The following is a 19661-nucleotide window of genomic DNA, read 5'->3' on the forward strand; positions in this document are numbered from 1 at the left end:
TCGCGCCCGGCGCAGATTAGTCACATGTGGCCTCTGAAGGAGGCTGGCAAATTGCGGCCTCTCTTTAACACCGCCGATAAGGCGTTAAATGAAGGGAGGCGCCTTATCAGCGCGCCCGCTACCCATAAATCACCTCCCGCCGCCCGGCCACCGCTTTCCATCAGCGTCCTGGGGGCCCCGCGACAGCCCGCCGGCGCATCTCCCGACAATCGCGCGCACGTTCGCCTCCTCGCTCGGCTGTTTTATTCGAAGCGTTGCGCGTGCTGGTGCGCTATCGCCATTTAATCCGGGCTAAAAACAAAACGAAAAAAACCCCACTTGACAGTCAACGAGGAGCTGCACAAGTGGGCTTTCGTGGCGGAATCCTCATCAAAACAAAAGCAGCCGCGAGCTTTAATGAGCTCCTGAAATTGCCTTCACGGATTTTTACCGGCACTCTCGACATTAGCCAAAATATCAAAGAGGCTCGCTAGCGCTAATGACCATTCATCAGAATTCGTGTGCTTTGTGCTACATCTTCCGGCATCCTCCCAACATCCTTCCTACGCTTTTCTTACATTCTTTCTGCAAATTTTCCATCACCTTCTTACGCCGGATATAAAATGTCGACACACCCCTGTTCAAGTCGATGAAACGTGAAAATAAAACATCAAAGCACTATTTGATCACTATTAATGTAACTTCCATACTGTACAGCTCCTTTGAAAAAAAACTACACCAAATCTTTTCAATCAACTGCAATCATGTGGTTGCACAACTGCGCACACCCTCATATAAGTGGAATGCGGGTGTGTTTACATACAGGCGATCCCATTTCAAGTGCCTCCGATTCACCGCAAATTAGGTTCAGACGCTTTGTATTTTCGCGCCAACGCTGACGCTCTCTAAAACGGCACATCGACTCGCCCACCTTGACTACGGCGCAAGTTCCGGCCATAACACGTTTTTTTCCTCACGTGTTGTGTAAAAATTTGTTCTGGTCCGATGAAACCAAGGTCGAACCTCACGGCCATAATTCCAAAAAGTACGTTTGGCGCAAACGCGACCCTTGTCCTCCACCAAAAGAAATACACAGTGATGGTTTGGGTTTTTTTTTTTTTTTTTTTTTTTTGTGGGAAGTTGGATTTGAGGTTTCAGTCGGTGTGAGCACAAAAGCAAGAAAATGTCTTTGCAAACCTACGAGAACAGCTGAACTTTATTTTGGGTTTTTGAAATAGCGGCAGGTGTGCCGTGGTTCCCGTTTAGCATGAGAGTGCGTGAAATTATTTATCCTGGTTGGGCAAAAAAAAAAAAAAAAAAAAGAAGGCTTTTGAATTGAGGTGTGTAGACTTTGCTTTTGGCGACACGGTGGATCAGATGGCAAGCATTGGCCTCACGGTTCTGAGGTCCCGGGTTCAGTCCCTCACCCGCCTGGGTGGAGTTTGCTTGTTCTCCCCCGTGCCTGCGTGGGTTTCCTCCGGGTGGGTGCTCTGGTTTCCTCCCACATCCCAAAAACATCCATCCATTTTCTTTTGCCGCTTATCCTCACGAGGGCCGGAGGCGGGGCACACCCTGATCTGGTTGACAGCCAATCGCAGGGCACATAGAGACAAAGAATCAGTCGACCAATCACAGCGAGGGGCAATTTAGAGTGTCCAATGAATGTTGCAAATTTTTGGAATGTGAGAGGAAACCGGAGTGCCCACCCGGAGAAAAAAAGCCACGCAGGCACGGGGAGAACATGCAAACTCCACACAGGGAAGGCCGGGATCGAACCCGGGTCCTCAGAACTGCTTTACCAGCTGAGCCACCGTGCCGCCCCATCCCAAAAACATGCGACATTTAATTGGAGACTCTTAATTGCCCCTGGGTGTGATTGGTCGACTGATTCTTTGTCTCTATGTGCCCTGCGATTGGCTGGCGACCAGTTCAGGGTGTACCCCGCCTGCCTCCTGCCCGTTGACAGCTGGGATAAGCTTCAGCACTCCCCGCGTCCCTTGTGAGGATAAGCTGCTAAGAAAATGGAGAGATGGATAAATCGTTTCTCCACACCTTCCACGCTCGGTGCACGTCTACAATTTGCGTGTGTCCTTCCGGCCTCCACTCTTCCATGTGTCCTACGTCCTCCATACGTCCTTGTCGCCAACTCCCTCCATCCTTATTACACGTAACCTCCGTTTCCCCGACATTCGTCCCCCTGAATCTTTTCCGCATCCCTCCGTACGTGTCCGTCTTCCTCATCGCCGTACTTCTTTCATCCTCCCTTTCATTGAAAAAAGAAAAAAAACAGTCAGCCTCAATCAGGAAAATGAGCAGCGTGTAGAAAAATACTTTAATAATAATAATGTACTGTACATGCTGTGGAATGTGGTTTGAAATATGACATGTCATGGATGAATTCACACACACGCACACTCATAAAAACACACAGTTGCCACAGCGGAGCCGCTGATCAATACTAATCACAGACATAATTATTCACTCGGGCTTAGGTCGCCATTGATTTTTAAGGCAGTTGTTTGCATTACTCTCATATCTCATCTTATTAATCTCCAATGTTTATTTTTTTTTTTTTTCTTATTCCCTCCGAGTAAAAGTGTAAAATGTGTGAATGTCACGGCAAGGTCTCGCCAACGCTTTTCCCACTTCAACTTTAGCGTTAAAAAGATGATTTTCACTTGGCCAAAGCGAGCGATTATTGATGGTTTTATCTGGGGGGGGGGGGGGCAGAATAACGGCAGACGGACTGCACGCTGCGGGTTTTTCGCGCGTGGCGTGCATTCATTTAAGTGCCACCGGTGTAATTAGTCCTACAAACACTCGCCACTCGATTGGTTCTTAAGTATTCATGAAAGCCAGTGAGCTGATAAATGGAATTTTCCCGGCGCGGCGGCAACTCGCATCTCGCCGGAGTTATTTCCGCAGATAATCCCGACTAAATATCCTGGCGGGCCCGGGTGTCGGGAAACCAGCGCTTGTACGCGCGTGTTGATGCTCGCCTCACGTGACGGCGCGCCGGATGCTCAACGCTGTCAACAATTTGACGTGTATTTTGTCACAATATTGTGACATATTGAAAAAAGGAATTTGAGACAATTGGCCTCCTCAACACAATCAAAAGCACTGATTTTTCATTTCTTTCATGAAATTGTATTCATTTATGACCTCTTTTTGCACTGCTCTAAGAGTAATCTGGAGGCTTGTTTTTTTTTTTTGTCCAATCAGATTTCAGCCTCGATGCGCTGATCTGCCCTGGCCCTGGGAATCAGCAGTGCCGGCACGTGCACACATACACCCCAAGTGGTGCTGAAGCACCTGCCCTTTTGTCTTGGATGAAAATTAGTCCTCTCTTTGCCTTCCCCACTTCATTTATGCATTGATCAATTATCTGAGCCACTTATCCTCACAAGGATCGTGAGTGTGCCAGAACCTATCCCAGCCATCTTTGGTCATAAGGCGGGGCACATCCAAGTTGCAGGGGACACAGAAACAAGGTAGCGTTCACACTCACAATCACAACAAAGGGCCAATGTAGAGTTTTTGTGACCTGCCCGGCGAAAACCCAGCCAAGGCACGGGGAGGACATGCAAACTCCACACAGGGGAGGCGGGATTTGAACCTCAGTCCTCAGAACTGTGAGGTTGATGCTCTAACCAGTTGACTACCATGCTGAACCCCTCATTTATTTGTCATGTCATTATCCAAGCCACTTATCCTCACAAGGGTTGCGGGAAAGCTGGACCCTACCCCAGGTAGCTTCGGGCGAAAGGCGGACTACACCCAGCCAGTGGCGGGGCAGACATCGACACCATCACTGAGCGGGAATCGATCCCACGCTGCCCACACCAAAGGCAGGAGTGTGTACCACTACACCATCAGTGACTCCTATAAGCCCTCATTTATTTAAAATAAAAATGATCCTGTCTGTCATAAATTCACCCCAAATTGTTTTTTTTTTGTGTGTGTGTGTGTGGGGGGGGGGGAGAATTGTACATTTGCTTCCAATTGATTTGGTGTCAAACAGCGGCACTTTAAACGGCAGCAGCCTCATTTTTTTTTTTTTAACATTGAATGCTTCATTCTGAACACAGACCCATCTCTATTCATGAGGGTGTGTGCACTTGTGCAACCCCATCATCCGAGTTATCTTTACTCCCCCCCTCTCCCTATTTCTTTTCCTCAATTGAGTGCGCACATGACTACATGGAATAATTGTCAATTTTTTTTTTTTTTGTCACTTTTGAGAAATACTGATGTGGGACTGCTCCTGATGTTGTACATCGTACAGTTGCCTCCTGTTTTATGGTGATTTTTTAAAAAAATTGCATAAGAGTAATTGTTTCTGTAATTTCATTGACATAACAGCAGCGGTATTAAGAGGTGGATTAAGTCAGGTAAATCTTCACGGAATGCGGCAAAAAGTACAACCTGCCACCGTTTTCGAGGCGTGTACGACGATTGGCTGGAAGTCGTCGCGTGTCACATCCAATCGCATCAATGCGCACTCTGCGGCCTTCCGACAGCCGCCGGCGGCACACCCGAAACGCCGAACGCGACGTGCGCTCAAACCAGCCCTGTATGAATATTATAATTTACTTTAAATTGCAAAATAATTTAGCAGGGTCATATCTCAAGAGCCGAGACATCGGCCCGCCTCTTAAAGGCGCATTCCAGACGCGCACGACCCGACGACAGCTGCAGCATTTTCCGTTCATTTTATGCTTGGAATATTTTGCTGTGTGTTCAAATACTTTTTTTTTTTTTCCAAAAAAGTGTATTTCTTTTTTTTTTTTTTAAAGCATGGGAGATGGGCAAAACCATATTGGGAAAAAAAAAAAAAATATATATATATATATATAAAACGAGTTTGAAAAAGAACACAACCGCCGTGATTCCACATAAAAACATAACTACATTTGTAAAAAAAAATGAAAAAGTGGACTGCATATAGAGGGAAGATTACATGAGATATGTTACACAGACACACACACACACACACACTTGCATTACGCGAAAATCCATATTGATAAGCGAGATTTAAAACTACTTTTTTACGTGTAGTTTGCCCTCCCCACACACGCTTTCAAGACATTTAAATGTATCGAATATTTTTCAAAGTAGCGCTTACCGCCCGTTCTCAATCAGTTGTCCCAAAAACGAGGCACCGCGTGCTTGCTTCAAGTTGTTCGTCATTCCCAGTTGAAGGTGACTGCGAAATTGAACACAATAAAAAAAAGAGAATTACACAATAGATTTAGACACACGTGTTTAAGTAAACTTAAACGAGGCACTGCGTGCTTGCTTCAAGTTGTTTATTTGTCGTTCCCAGTTGAAGGGTTACTGCGAAACTGAACCCAAAACAAAAAGAGAAATACACAATATATTTAAACGCACACGTTTAAGTCAACTATCCAATTTCATTTAACTCGAGTATGATAGCTTAACAGAATTTACTGCAAAACACAATCGAGGTGAAAACAGAAATGAGTATTGATATTACAGTACTGCTAATTTATCCCAATTACTCACACGTGCTGCGTAGAGCTCGTGCCCCTCCGTCATCAAATCACGTCACTGGCCGGAAGTGTCGGTCTAGCAAAGCGCCGTTCAATGCTAAATCGCTTGGAGACGACGCGAAATACGTCTTAAAGCACCACATCCAAAATTTTGTCCGGTACCGTTCAACATTTAGAAGGTGAAAATAAACGAAGGTACGTGGAAAAATGAGAGACACCTGGCATAGAGGACCCATATTTATTGCCGACGATAAGAAATGAGACTGTTAACCCGGTTCTGCTGGTCTTAGCCAACTGGATCTACACGTGGATCCGGTGAGTAAGTCGTCGAGATTTACACGGAAAAGTTTGAAAGCGTAGAAAAGTCTGGACGCGTACGAATACTTCCTTGCTGGATCTGTTCTCAATCAATGATGGAGCCACTTGAGATTTTTTCAATACAAATACCAATATTTCAATAAATGACCCCTGTTTTGACACAAACTCGTATTTATTCACTATGATTGGAAAAAGAAAAGAGAGCGAGTCGGCTCCTTGTACACGGAAGCGTATTGCGGCCACACATTAATCTTCGGTAACCCTCTTCGTGACAGACTTTTTTTTTTTTTTTTTTAAATGTGCATTGTTCTCAAATGAGTCCAATGCGTATTTAAAAAAAAAAAAGAAAACAAACCGCTGTGATTGGCTTCAGCCCCTGTACACGGAAGCATGTTGCGGACACACGTTAACCTACGTAAACCTCTGTGTGATCGACGATTTGTTTTCTTTTTTTAAATACGCATTGGACTTTTGAGAACAGTGCGTATTTAAAAAAAAAAAAAAAAAAAGTCTTTCGCGGAGAGGTTTAGCGAAGTTTAACGTGTAGCCGCAACACGCTTCCGTGTACGTTGGAGATTACTCCCTGTGGTTTTTTAAAAATACGCATTGTTCTCAAATGTTCTTGGCATTATAAATACTTCTTGGGAATTTGAGATTGAGAAGAATAATTCCGACCTGAAACGAAGTGATCGCAACACAAGCGTGTGTGTATTTTGGTTGGGCGCCATCCGTCACGTTTAATTGCCAAAATCCATCCATATTTTCTCTTCTTTTCATCTGGTATTCCACAGAATGATAACTTTGAATATCTGTCTTGTCTGTTGTAACAACCAACAGCACAACAAGTCTCGGGCATCGTGAATATTCTGCTCCGGTTCAACGCCCCCCTTGCACTGTCCAGCGGCTCTTTTTGACCTCCAATATGGCGGCGTGAAAATGTTGACGTCACGTGACGTCACCAGCTCTGTACTGTGTATAATGCATTCTTTTAGTTAAGTGGGACCAATATTTCAAGTTATCGGGGACCGTCTCTGGTCCCCTGAATCCTTATAAATGGAGGCTACAGTCCGAATAGTGAAGCGGGCCTGTGGTGGGGGGTGGGTTCTGGGTACTGTACACGCAGAAGACCCCCCGCCGCGGCTTTGATTCCCCCCCTCCGGCAACGTTCATTCATCACCACCCTCAACGAGGTGGGTCACATGATGAAGCGGTGGCCGGACGGGAGGGGGTTCGGGTTTGTGACTATGGGGGGGATAAACGCGGTCCAACTCCATCCGACCCGGATTTGCGGCCACCTTGGCTCTTGACTTCTCGCTCCGCCGGGAACACCTGCTACTGACCCCCCACCCCCCGTGGGCCCCGCCCACTCCCGCACAAGCCACCCTCCCGGACAGACGCTATCGGGGGCCGGCATCTCCGGCTCGGGGCCGCTATCGCCCGCCCGCCCCCGCTTGCAAATTTGGCCTGGCCGCAGATAAGGCGCAATATCAGTGACGGCGCATATTTTACGGACGAGCGGCGACTTCCGCCGAATGGGCGACGGATGCCTATCGCGCGCCGTCGGCCGTTTGTCTCCATTTCCGTCGCGCTCGTCTTGATTTGCCTTTTTCGAGGAGTTCCGCTCCCGTCGGACGCTTTGAATGATGGCGGCCGCCTCCTCCTTCCACCGCGTCATTTAACTCGCCATCATTTTTCCTTCTTAAACGCGAAGACAAAGCAAGAGCACGAGGAACGAGAACAATAAACCAGAAGCATAATAATGAAAATAATCGTAAAAATTATGAGCAAAAAGAGTAAAAATGAGAAAGTAATGACAAAGACAAATGTGGGGAAAATGAGGATGTGCGATTAACAATGGGAAAATGATGTAAGAATGGATAAAAGTATGGGAAAATGAGTGAAAAGAATGAAAAGAGAATAAAGTACATGGAAGGAGTAGAAAAATAAGAAAAATTGAAAGCATGCATAATAAAAAGAATCGTAAAAACCAAGTGCAAAAGAGTAAAAATGAGAAAATAATGAGAAAGGAAAATGTGGGAAAAATGAGGACGTGCAATTAACAATGGGAAAATGATGTAAGAATGGATAAAAGTATGGGAAAATGAGTGAAAAGATTCAATAAAGAATAAAGTACACGGAAGGAGTAGAAATGTAAGAAAAATTTGAAAGGATGCCTAATAATAAAAATAATCGCAAAAAACCAAGAGCAAAAGAGTAAAAATGAGAAAATAATGACAGAAAGAATATGATTGACTTTGTGGGAAAAATGAGGATGTGCCATTAACAATGGGAAAATGATGTCAGAATGAATAAAAGTATGGGAATATGAGTGAATCGAGAATAAACTCCACGTAAGGAGTAGAAAAGTAAGAAAAATTGAAAGGATGCATAATAATAAAAAATAATCTTAAAAACCAAGAGCAAAACTCTAAAAATGAGAAAATAATGACAAAGGAAAATCTGGGGAAAATGAGGATGTGCCATTAACAATGGGAAAATGATGTCAGAATGAATAAAAGTATGGGAATATGAGTGAAAAGAATGAATCAAGAATAAACTCCACGAAAGGAGTAGAAAATAAAAATAAAACAAAATGAGAGTAAGAAAGAACAACAATTAGCGTAAGCGACAATGATGAATCGCAAGAAAAATGATGGCAATTTGCAGAAGAATGCGAGCAATAAAACGGAAAAAGGGGAAGAATTAAGGTGAATATCAAGAAATTCCAAAAGCTGCCACGATGTCGCCGGAATACATCATTTTCATTTCTGTGTGTGTGTCCATCCAGTCGCTGCAGATTATTTCTCGGGGATTTCTCCCGTCACTTTCCCCCTCGCCGCCTGACTGTTGTTGGCATCAGATAGCGGCTGATTTCCATTTTAGCGCCGCCGCGGTTATGCTTGTCAGTTCGCAGGCCGCCATTTCCCCCCCCCCCCCCCCCCTGCGTGTGTGTGTGTGTGTGTGTGTGTGTGTGTGCGTATGGATGGAAATAAGATCTTAAATATGCCACCCGTCTGGCTGACATAATAGTTTGCTTTGTGTCTATGTGTGTCTATGTGTGTGTGTTTATTTTATTTTTTTTTTAAACGTCTCACCAGTACACGGGCGGAAGTTTGAGCAAAATGTGTTTATAAAGAGCAAAAATGTCATTATGACCATTTTAACAATCCCATGAAAAAAGGGGAGGGGGCGTGTGTGTGTGTGTTACATGCTTCATTAGCATAACAAGCTGGCGTGTTTTTGCAGATACATTTGTTGAGGGCAGACAAGGGGGTAAGAGTCGGGTGGGGAGCGAGCCTGCGGCATTGGGGGGGGGGGGGTCGCAGGCGAGGCTTTTGCTTGATTTCAATAACAAGAGGCCGACACGCGGCCTATCTGCAGCGTCGTTGAATGAAACACTTGGGCTCCGATGAAGCGATAAGACGTCGCAGATGCCGGGGGAGGGGAGGGGAGGGGAGGGGGGGGGGGGGTCACCGAGGAACGCTGCCAAACGGACGCTCGTGCACAATCACTCAAACGTTCCATTTTTTTTTTTTTTTATGATTAAAAATGTCAAATCCCGTGGGTTGCGGTCCCTCGTACAGAAGACGTCAACGGTGACGCGATACAATCGCATCGGGTTCGAGCCGGCGCCGGAATACCGCTTGATGCGACCAATTTTGAGGATGCTTACGAGTTCTGGTTATGAAAATGACGAACGGACGAAAAACAAAAACAAGAGTGCTTAATGGGAGCAACAATGATCATAAGAAAAAGTAATCATGAATGTAAGAAAGGCTGCAGACATAAGAAGAAGAGAGTAGCAAAACAAAAACAATGGCAAAAGTAAGAGGATTAGAAATAATAAGTACAAATAAGATGAAGAAAGAATAAATATAGGCTGGACTAAAAGTCACGTGCCTTTGGAGTAAGACTACGAGAGTAAGGGTATCGAGAAAAATCAACATAAAGTTCGAAATTAGCGATAAGAATAACGAAGCACGGCGTTAACAGCACGAAGGAACAAGTGGAATAAGACAAAAGTAAGCGTAAGATGACGAAAAATGAAGAATATTGGAGAGCAAGGACTCAAGTTATCAGGACTAAGCAGAAGAAAGCGTAAGAGTGTACAGAAGAAGAAAGGTAAGGTCAAAAATACAAAAATACGATGACCAAACGGTAAGCGAAAAATATCCAAGTTAGAAAGAATAAGAAAAATAAGTGGAATAAAGAAAGAAAGAAAAATTAATAATAAGAAGGCGTTGGGACAGAAAGCATAAGCCTCAAAGACAATCATGGGGAGCACGACAGTTGAAAAAAAAAAAAAGGGGGTGACTCGAAGACAAAGTCATGATAATAGTAACAAAATATGAATGATAAAGAATTGAACCAGAATATGGCTGAGGATAAAAAAAAAAAAAAAAAGGAGGAATAGGGTTGAGAATGATTAAGAGCAAGAAGAAAAAGCTTCAATCCGTCCTACGGAATTCCCCTCTGTGATTAATTAGAATTAATACATATCATTTTAATGGACGGCTGACGGTATTATACTGGAGCAAGATGGCGGACGCTCATCATCCGACGAGATGATGAAACGGGAAGCAAAAAAACAAACAAAAAAAAAAAGCCTCCTCGAATTTGAAGGCTTTTTGTCTGCCAACACAAACACGATTTTGGCTTCAATGACTTCAGTGTTTACTGCGGGGACACTGATCCGTCCCCGGGGAACACCGTGTCAAGTGCGTCTTCGGCTCTGTCTGTGTGTTTTCCCAGGTAATCCTTGCGGTGTGTCCACATTGGGGGGGGGGGGGGGCGCAAAAACACCCCGCCCGCACTTCTTCCCGAGATTTGGCTGGAGATGTCCTCAATCTCAGCTTGATTTGCGATGTTAAGCGAGGCTCAGCTTAGCTCGGCGGCGTGCGGGCCCGACGGATGCGGCGAGAGAGCCTGTTGAGAGTTAGCCGTGTACTTGTAAATATGTGCTAACACTTTGGCGGGTAATCCTCCCGCACAAAGACTCGCCGGAGATTACGCCGCGCTCGCCTGACAGCGGGAGAATCCTCCGGCACAATCAAATTCCAACGGCTGCCGAGATTTGGAGGGGGGGGGGGGCCCCTCGCGCTCGCGCGGGACCCGACCGCCGAGGCCCCCGCTGCTCGTCGGCTAGCGAATACGCCGTGAAGCGTGTCATGTGTTCGGCTGTGTGCGCGCATTATTTAAAAAGCATTTTCTACACCCTCCGAGGTCAAGAGACGCAGCAAAACATCTTCGTCTCCTGGAGAAAATATCATACGCGGTCCTGCGTCAGCGTAACAACTCAACAGGTGGCGCTAAAACGCCTCCAAGAGCCAATCGGAAGCTTCGGTCACTTCGGGACACAAAATCATAATACTGCATAACACTGGTGTGGTGATATGACAGGGGAGCTCCAGAAAAAAGGTGAGGGGAGGAAATAGAAAGTTTGGGAACCACTACTGTATGCAACAAGGACAGTGTGCGGTTCCGCTCCAGGTCGGTAGGTGGCCGTAACGTACAAAACGTCAAAATGGATGCAAGGATAGCTGAAAGTAAAACACCGTTTGGAGTAGAACCAGAAGAATCAGAACAAGAACAGAAATTTGAACCGGAAGTAGACCCAGAAGAACCAAAACAACAAGAATAACAACCAAAAGAAGTGAAACTAGAACATGAACCAAAACAAGAACCAGAACATGAAGCTCTTGATGTAGAGCCAGAACGGAAAGTTGAACTAGAATGAGAAGTGCAACGACAAAAAGAATCAGAATAAGATCCGGAAAAATGAAAACAAAAAAAAATTACAACAACATGAACCAGAAGAAACAAAAAAAAAAAACTGAACAATCATGAGAAGCAGAACTAGAACAAGAGCCAGAAGAAATGGAACAAGATGAACCAAAAGAACCAATCGAAGGTAGAACTACAAAAAGAGCCAAAAAAAGAACTAGAAGCAATAGATAAACACAGTGGAAGAATCACAAGAGTTATAAAGACAACCGAAGAAGAGAGAGAGAAGAAAAGAACTAAAACCAGAAGAAGACTCGTTGGCACAGCATCAACAGATCACAGAATTAGCGTAAAAACCAAACAAAGAACTGAAGAAAGAAACATTTTTCAAAGTGGAGGGGGCCACGCCTACCAGCAACCACCATGAAGACTTTGCATTATTAACTTACAGCGAGCTATATTTCATGTTTTTACATGGAAAAAAAAAACACACGAGGACCCTAATGAAAGGCCTGGAAAACGATGTACCAGAACAAAAGACCAGAGCAAGCTCTGTTGACCTACAAGAAGAAAGAAAAGAAGAACTGAAAAAGGACAAACTAGAACAACAACCAAAACATTTTGATAAAAAGAACCAGAATAACGAGAACCTGGAGAAGCTCTACCACAACTGTCGGAACCATTTGAAGAACCAGAAGAAAGCGTAAAGCAAATTCTCCAAAGTGTTCTTTTGGACCATTTCGTGTTTATGAGACTTGGCGTCCTGTCGGCGGCAGTAGCGAGCATCACGACGTGCACGGAAAAACGTAACGCGCGGCCCTTTTTTTCTGTCGTCCTCCAAAGGAGATCACTTGTCAAAGAATGTTTACCACTCTTTGGCTGTTGAGCCCTCGAGGCTCCGCGGCCCCCACCTCATCCTTGCCAACGCCGCCGCCCGCCTTTGTAGTCGTCGACGGCGCGACTGCTCCGAAGACGCCCGCCGAACCTCGATAATTGCGAGGCGTCGCTGGGAAAATGGCGGCTTATGTTCTCGGCACTTTAACTGATATTTAATATTTGCCCGCTTTTCTCTCGCTCCTCTTCTTGCCTTTTGTTCGCGTGGAAAAAGAAAAAAACCCCACACACTTCAAAAAGAATTCCAATAAAGCAGAAATTAAAAGGAGGCGTCGATCGGGCCCGGGAAAAAGAGAGAGGCCCTCTAATCCCGCTATCTCTTAATAATTCAAAGTGGCTTTTATTTTGAGAATAAAAAGCGGGAATTAATCTGTCGCTTGTGAAGCCGTCCTCTCTTCTCGCCGGTTAAATAAATCCCCGCTCGTACATCGGAGGCCTTGCGCTGGCTGCTCTCCAAGCTGGCTGTCATATTTATTTTTTTTTTTTTTACCCCAACCCCGTCCCTTTTCTCCTCTTTTATTCCCCTTCTCCCGCCTCGCCGCCCGGGGAGGGAGGGAGAGCCGCCGGAGAGCTGCTATCTCCGCAACCTGACGGCTAAGAGCACTTAGCTAAAAGGCGGCGGCGGCGGCGTAAAACTTTGGCCACATATTAGCGCGTAGCGCGCACGTGACAAAAGGCATTGTGGGAAGCGCGGACTTTTTATAGTCGTCCTTTAATGTCGGCGTGAGCAGCCGGGGACCTTTTTTTCACCTGCGCCAAGTCAAGAGGGAAGAAAGTGTGCTTTTTTCGCAGCTTTCATGCTGGGAACAAACTGGCGGGCGGCGAACAAGCCAAACGCAAATCAAGGGCAAACACAACAATAGTAAACTAGCACCGGACAAACCAAGCAAGCACAAACAGACAACGAACCGGCTAACAACAAAAATAACAAAGGATAAATAAGCTAGCCACAACCAAACCAAGATCTACTGAACTGACCACGATTAAATTAACCACAAACAAAAGCACCAACGCACTAAGAAACTAAAAACAAGCAAAGGACAAATTAAATTAATCAGAAATGAAGGACAGCCACAAACAAATCAAGAACAAATGAAGGGCCAAACAAACAAATGTCCAATCATGGCAAATTGACAAACAACACACCAAGCTCGCAAACTAGAAGATACGTACGGTACCAAGCTAACCACAAATTTTCAAACTAAGCATGAATAAACTAACAAGTAGCGTAGTAACGACAGACAAACAAACAAACTCAAGAAACGACAAACAAACAAACGAGCGACAGATGGATGGACTAAACCAGAGAACCGATAAAAACAGCTAACAGCCCTTTGTTGTTTTCACGTAACGCCAGGAGGAGGAGGTAAACTAATTTTCCCGCAACAAACTCATCCAGATGTGTATTGATCTTTCTTTCCCACAAATTCGGAATCGTACGATCGTCTAAGATGAACATTCGAATAACTCGGTCCTGCACAGACCCCAAACCAAGGCCGACAAGACTAAATGGGTTTGTCTGACGGATCTGGAAAGTCCCAACATTCCAGGAGCAACGTGGTTCTACTCCAGTCCTCTAGGTGGCGGTAAATATACATTACACATTACGAGGAAACTGCTCCACAAATGTCTGGTGAATTTCAATTTCATCTGACAACAAATTGACAAACAGAAACAAGTCAGTGAAACTGATGGATGGGAAACAAACAGATGAGTGGTGAACCAACCGACAATTTACAAATTATATGACAAAGTCCACAACTATGAAAAGCAAACGAACGAACAATCTAACAGGAAACAAAGGACGAACGAGCTCACCGAATGAATTCAGTAACAATGCAGAAACTGACCACGAGTAACCAACAAATGACAAACCACCTAACCATGATCAGACAGAATAACCACCGACAAAAAAAAAGTGAAACTAGTTGACGAACAAGGTGGTTACACACGAAGTTTGAATTGAATAAACGAACCATGAACGAAAGGACCTTTAAAGACAGTGGAAGAATAAGTAGACAACCTAGCACCGTCCTCCAAGAGGTTCCGAGGCCTCCAGAAACAGGTTCGTCACGTCTGCGAACGCAACCGTCGGCAATTTAGCGGTGTCCTCCAAAAGGGTCTGAGGCCTCCAGCAGCAGGTTCATCACGTCTGCAGACGCAACAGTCCCCAACCGAGTTCCGTCCTCCAAGAGGGTCTGAGGCCTCCAGCAGCAGGTTCATCACGTCTGCAGACGCAACAGTCCCCAACCGAGTTCCGTCCTCCAAGAGGGTCTGAGGCCTCCAGCAGCAGGTTCATCACGTCTGCAGACGCAACAGTCCCCAACCGAGTTCCGTCCTCCAAGAGGGTCTGAGGCCTCCAGCAGCAGGTTCATCACGTCTGCAGACGCAACAGTCCCCAACCGAGTTCCGTCCTCCAAGAGGGTCTGAGGCCTCCAGCAGCAGGTTCATCACGTCTGCAGACGCAAAAATCCCCAACCGAGTTCCGTCCTCCAAGAGGGTCTGAGGCCTCCAGCAGCAGGTTCATCACGTCTGCAGACGCAACATTCCCCAACCGAGTTCCGTCCTCCAAGAGGGTCTGAGGCCTCCAGCAGCAGGTTCATCACGTCTGCAGACGCAACAGTCCCCAACCGAGTTCCGTCCTCCAAAAGGGTCTGAGGCCTCCAGCAGCAGGTTCATCACGTCTGCAGACGCAACAGTCCCCAACCGAGTTCCGTCCTCCAAGAGGGTCTGAGGCCTCCAGCAGCAGGTTCATCACGTCTGCAGACGCAACAGTCCCCAACCGAGTTCCGTCCTCCAAGAGGGTCTGAGGCCTCCAGCAGCAGGTTCATCACGTCTGCAGACGCAACAGTCCCCAACCGAGTTCCGTCCTCCAAGAGGGTCTGAGGCCTCCAGCAGCAGGTTCATCACGTCTGCAGACGCAACCGTCCCCAACCGAGTTCCGTCCTCCAAGAGGGTCTGAGGCCTCCAGCAGCAGGTTCATCACGTCTGCAGACGCAACAGTCCCCAACCGAGTTCCGTCCTCCAAGAGGGTCTGAGGCCTCCAGCAGCAGGTTCATCACGTCTGCAGACGCAACAGTCCCCAACCGAGTTCCGTCCTCCAAGAGGGTCTGAGGCCTCCAGCAGCAGGTTCATCACGTCTGCAGACGCAACAGTCCCCAACCGAGTTCCGTCCTCCAAGAGGGTCTGAGGCCTCCAGCAGCAGGTTCATCACGTCTGCAGACGCAACAGTCCCCAACCGAGTTCCGTCCTCCAAGAGGGTCTGAGGCCTCCAGCAGCAGGTTCATCACGTCTGCAGACGCAACCGTCCCCAACCGAGTTCCGTCCTCCAAGAGGGTCTGAGGCCTCCAGCAGCAGGTTCATCACGTCTGCAGACGCAACAGTCCCCAACCGAGTTCCGTCCTCCAAGAGGGTCTGAGGCCTCCAGCAGCAGGTTCATCACGTCTGCAGACGCAACAGTCCCCAACCGAGTTCCGTCCTCCAAGAGGGTCTGAGGCCTCCAGCAGCAGGTTCATCACGTCTGCAGACGCAACAGTCCCCAACCGAGTTCCGTCCTCCAAGAGGGTCTGAGGCCTCCAGCAGCAGGTTCATCACGTCTGCAGACGCAACAGTCCCCAACCGAGTTCCGTCCTCCAAGAGGGTCTGAGGCCTCCAGCAGCAGGTTCATCACGTCTGCAGACGCAACAGTCCCCAACCGAGTTCCGTCCTCCAAGAGGGTCTGAGGCCTCCAGCAGCAGGTTCATCACGTCTGCAGACGCAACAGTCCCCAACCGAGTTCCGTCCTCCAAGAGGGTCTGAGGCCTCCAGCAGCAAGTTCATCACGTCTGCAGACGCAACCGTCCCCCATCCCCGATCCCCGATGGACCTTCAAATGCTCCTCCTGGTACACCGTAAGATTTATGGCCTCCTCTCCTCAGAGAAGCTGGAAGACAAAGACCTGTTTTCCACCAATTGTTGTTAACTAACTCACCCCTAAAAATAAAATTTGACTAAGATGGAATGAAGGACGAGGGAACATACTAATCACGAGAACGCCTCAAACAAAATAACCACCGAGTATGAGCAAACAAATGTGGTAACGATGACATAACCTCGAATGGAAGGACGGACCACTAACCGAAGACAAACTCGCACACTCTCGACTCATCGAGAACGATCAAAGGCCGAATCCACTTGCAAACCAACAATGAGCAAACTAACGACACAAACTAACCTTCGCTCAATTTACGAAGGACAAAAAAAAAAAAAAAAATAAACGTCAGACAAAGAACAAACAGACAAATGAACGTAGTGCAAACAAAGTGAACTGACGACAGAACAGCGAACCGTGAATGAACTAAACGGGAAGAAATAAAGGACAAATGGAAATTTACTAGAAGAGAACAAACCAACGATGAATGAATACGGGATGAAAAAAAACTATATAAGAACGATAATACGGAATAATCACAGACAAACTAACGATGACCTAACTAACGACAAATAAAAAAAGAAACAAACTAACCACATACAACTTAACTAGCGAGGGAAGAAGAAAACAAACTAACCATAAAAGACTTGTTAAGATGATGAACCAGAAATGATGTACAGACGAACAAACTGGCAAAACAACCATACATCAAGGATGGATAAACAAACAAACAAAAAAAATCAAATTCTTAACAGAAATGGTTGAATCGTCAACTGCAAACGATCTGATGAACAAAATAGCAAAGTTGTCACAAGTGAAGGACGACCAGAACAAAGTTGACCGCAAACAAACTTGTCATCGACAAAGGATGAACTCAAAGGCTAAAAAACAACACAAAAAAATAACGATGATGAACAAATGGCCATCGAAAGAACAAAACACACACAACGACCCCCCAAAAAACTAGCAAAATACCCAAGAAACTAATCGCAAATGAGTAAAATAATCAAGGGAAAAAAAGGACAAATTAACGACAAAAAACCTAAAACCGAACCGGCGAGAGACGAAGACGAACGACAAGCTAGCTAAACATGCAAGCCAACGACTTAGTCGCCGTTTGCTCCAAAAGGGGCGGCGAGTCCTCCGAGCGTCCGAGATCCCGGATCAGCCTCACTGCCCACCCCAAGATTTATGGCCTCCTCTCCTCACAGAAAATGAAAGCAAAATCCATCTTTAGCCTGAAGACAAACAACCGTTTTCCGCCGTGGCCGACTATCGGTGTCTTGTAAAGGTTGAGCCTTGAACCCGCGCGCCGCACACGCGGACCGGCGTTGTTGTTGGTTTTGTACGCCTTTGTGTTGCCGTTGCGAGGCTGCGGGAAATGAGTTTGGCACGTCTGGTCCGCGGGGCCAAAAAAAAGTGGGACGAGAAGCAATACCGGAAAAAATAAAATAAAATAAAAATCTCTATTTTTCATGTTATCAAATGATGAAAAAAATATATCAAGAGGGAATAGAGAAGAAAGCCCCGGAGGGAGCGTGTTCAAGGAAGGTGGCGACTTGAGTTCCCCCCCGGAGGCGACAAAAAGTCATTTTCCACTGCGATGTGCGCATATGTGTGTGTGTGTGTGTCTATTTTTATTGATACACTTCCTCCTCCGCTCTGTTTCTTCATACAGACTCTTTGGAGGGCTATCATATAACGGCCGGCGCGGGGGTCCGTCGGAGGAGGGGAACAAAAAAAAAAAAAAACATTTGCATTAGCATCAGTGTCTGACTCCAGGCACTGAGAAATGATACTCTCCATTCAGAGAGCCATTATCAAACCCCCCCCCCAGACCCCCTCGGTCCACGCCGGAGAAAAGGGGGGCTCGGGGAAGGGGGCTCCGGTCGGACTCACGCAATTACACGACGGGCCTGTATCGCGGCCCGACATCTCGCGCAATACTGGCGCAGTGACGGGACATTCCCTTCGGGGGGGGGTCCTGGCATGTAATTGTCCTGGTGAACGCTCAATAGCACCTTAAAGCGAGCAGGCAATCTACAAAGCGGAAGGAAGACGCCTTCGGCAACGGGGACCCTAATAGGAAGTTCTCTCTCTCTCTCTCTTTCCGGCATAGATAAAAAAAAAAAAAAAAAAAAAAAATGGAGAAAGTTCCTTTTATTTATGGCGAGCGGCTGTTTGGGACTGAGGCTATCAAAGCGCACCGCCGCTATTTATCCCGGCAAAAAGGATTGGTCCGACACAGGGCTGAGGGCGCAAAGGGAGCGAGGAGGGGGGGTGGAAATTGGCAGAAACACAAGGTCAAACTGTTTATCTTTTTTTTTTTTTTTTCCTTCTCCTCCCGCAAGTGTCCTCTCATCACTCACCTGCGGCGCTTTCGGGGGATTCTCGCGGCAACAAAGCCGAGCGACGAGAGGGGGGAGAGTCGCTCTCGCGGAAGTTGAACCCCCGACGGACGGCAAACTGCGAATTTCACCCCGAGGTCAAACTTTCCTTTCAGAACTCATCACTCGCTTTCGTCGTCCACCTTTCTGGTCCCTGGTCAGTAGGTCCTAGTCTACGTCATGGTTTTGAGGTTCCCGTCGTCACCTACTGGTCATCAAATCGTTTGTTTCATGTCAGTCCTTCTCAACTTCCCGGTTTCCGTTGTTAACTTCCTCCTTTCCTGCGTGTCACTTCCTGGTCTCCAACACCAAATCCTTCCTTAATGGTACTTAAAGGTTTTCTGGTCATTACGTCCCGGTCTAAAGAATAATTTCCCCGTCTGTGATCAATTCTCGGTCATCAGTAATCATTACCTTGTCTAAAGTATCACTTTATGTAGTACTTCATTACTGTCTGGTCATCAGTTCTTGGTGTACCGTCTGTGGCCCAATTTGTTCGTCCTGTTATTAATTCCTGGTCATTCATTTTTGTTCATAATTTTGTGAACCAGGTCATCACTTCACACTGCTATCAATATTTTCTCTTCATGATAATTCCATTTTTCTCCAAATCAAGACTTCCCGGTCATGATGTTGGTCTAGATCAGTGGTTCACAAGTTTCCCAGGTTTTTTTTGGCACACCCCCCTTTTCAGAGATGGGGTGGGGTGGGTGAAACCATTTATGTGACCCACTGGTCCAGATCATCACGTCCTGGTCTGTCATCACTTCCTGGTCTCCAACACCAAATCCTTCCTTAATGGTACTTAAAGGTTTTCTGGTCATTACGTCCCGGTCCAAAAAATAATTTCCCGGTCTGTGATCAATTCTCGGTCATCAGTAATAATTACCTTGTCTAAAGTATCACTTTATGTAGTACTTCATTACTGTCTGG

The 19661-nt window shown here is 46.3% G+C and overlaps 1 long non-coding RNA gene across 1 annotated transcript; it reads right to left on the minus strand.

Moving 5' to 3' along the window:
• Positions 1-1894: 1894 nt before the first annotated feature.
• On the minus strand, positions 1895-19041 carry LOC133504066 (uncharacterized). The gene is made up of 3 exons (XR_009795892.1): positions 18711-19041; positions 5108-5188; positions 1895-2242 (listed from the first exon to the last, which is right to left on the minus strand). It is a non-coding gene; the product is annotated as an uncharacterized LOC133504066 (long non-coding RNA).
• Positions 19042-19661: the final 620 nt, after the last annotated feature.

This window comes from Syngnathoides biaculeatus, chromosome 7 (assembly GCF_019802595.1).
Source record: "Syngnathoides biaculeatus isolate LvHL_M chromosome 7, ASM1980259v1, whole genome shotgun sequence".
NCBI lineage: Eukaryota > Metazoa > Chordata > Actinopteri > Syngnathiformes > Syngnathidae > Syngnathoides > Syngnathoides biaculeatus.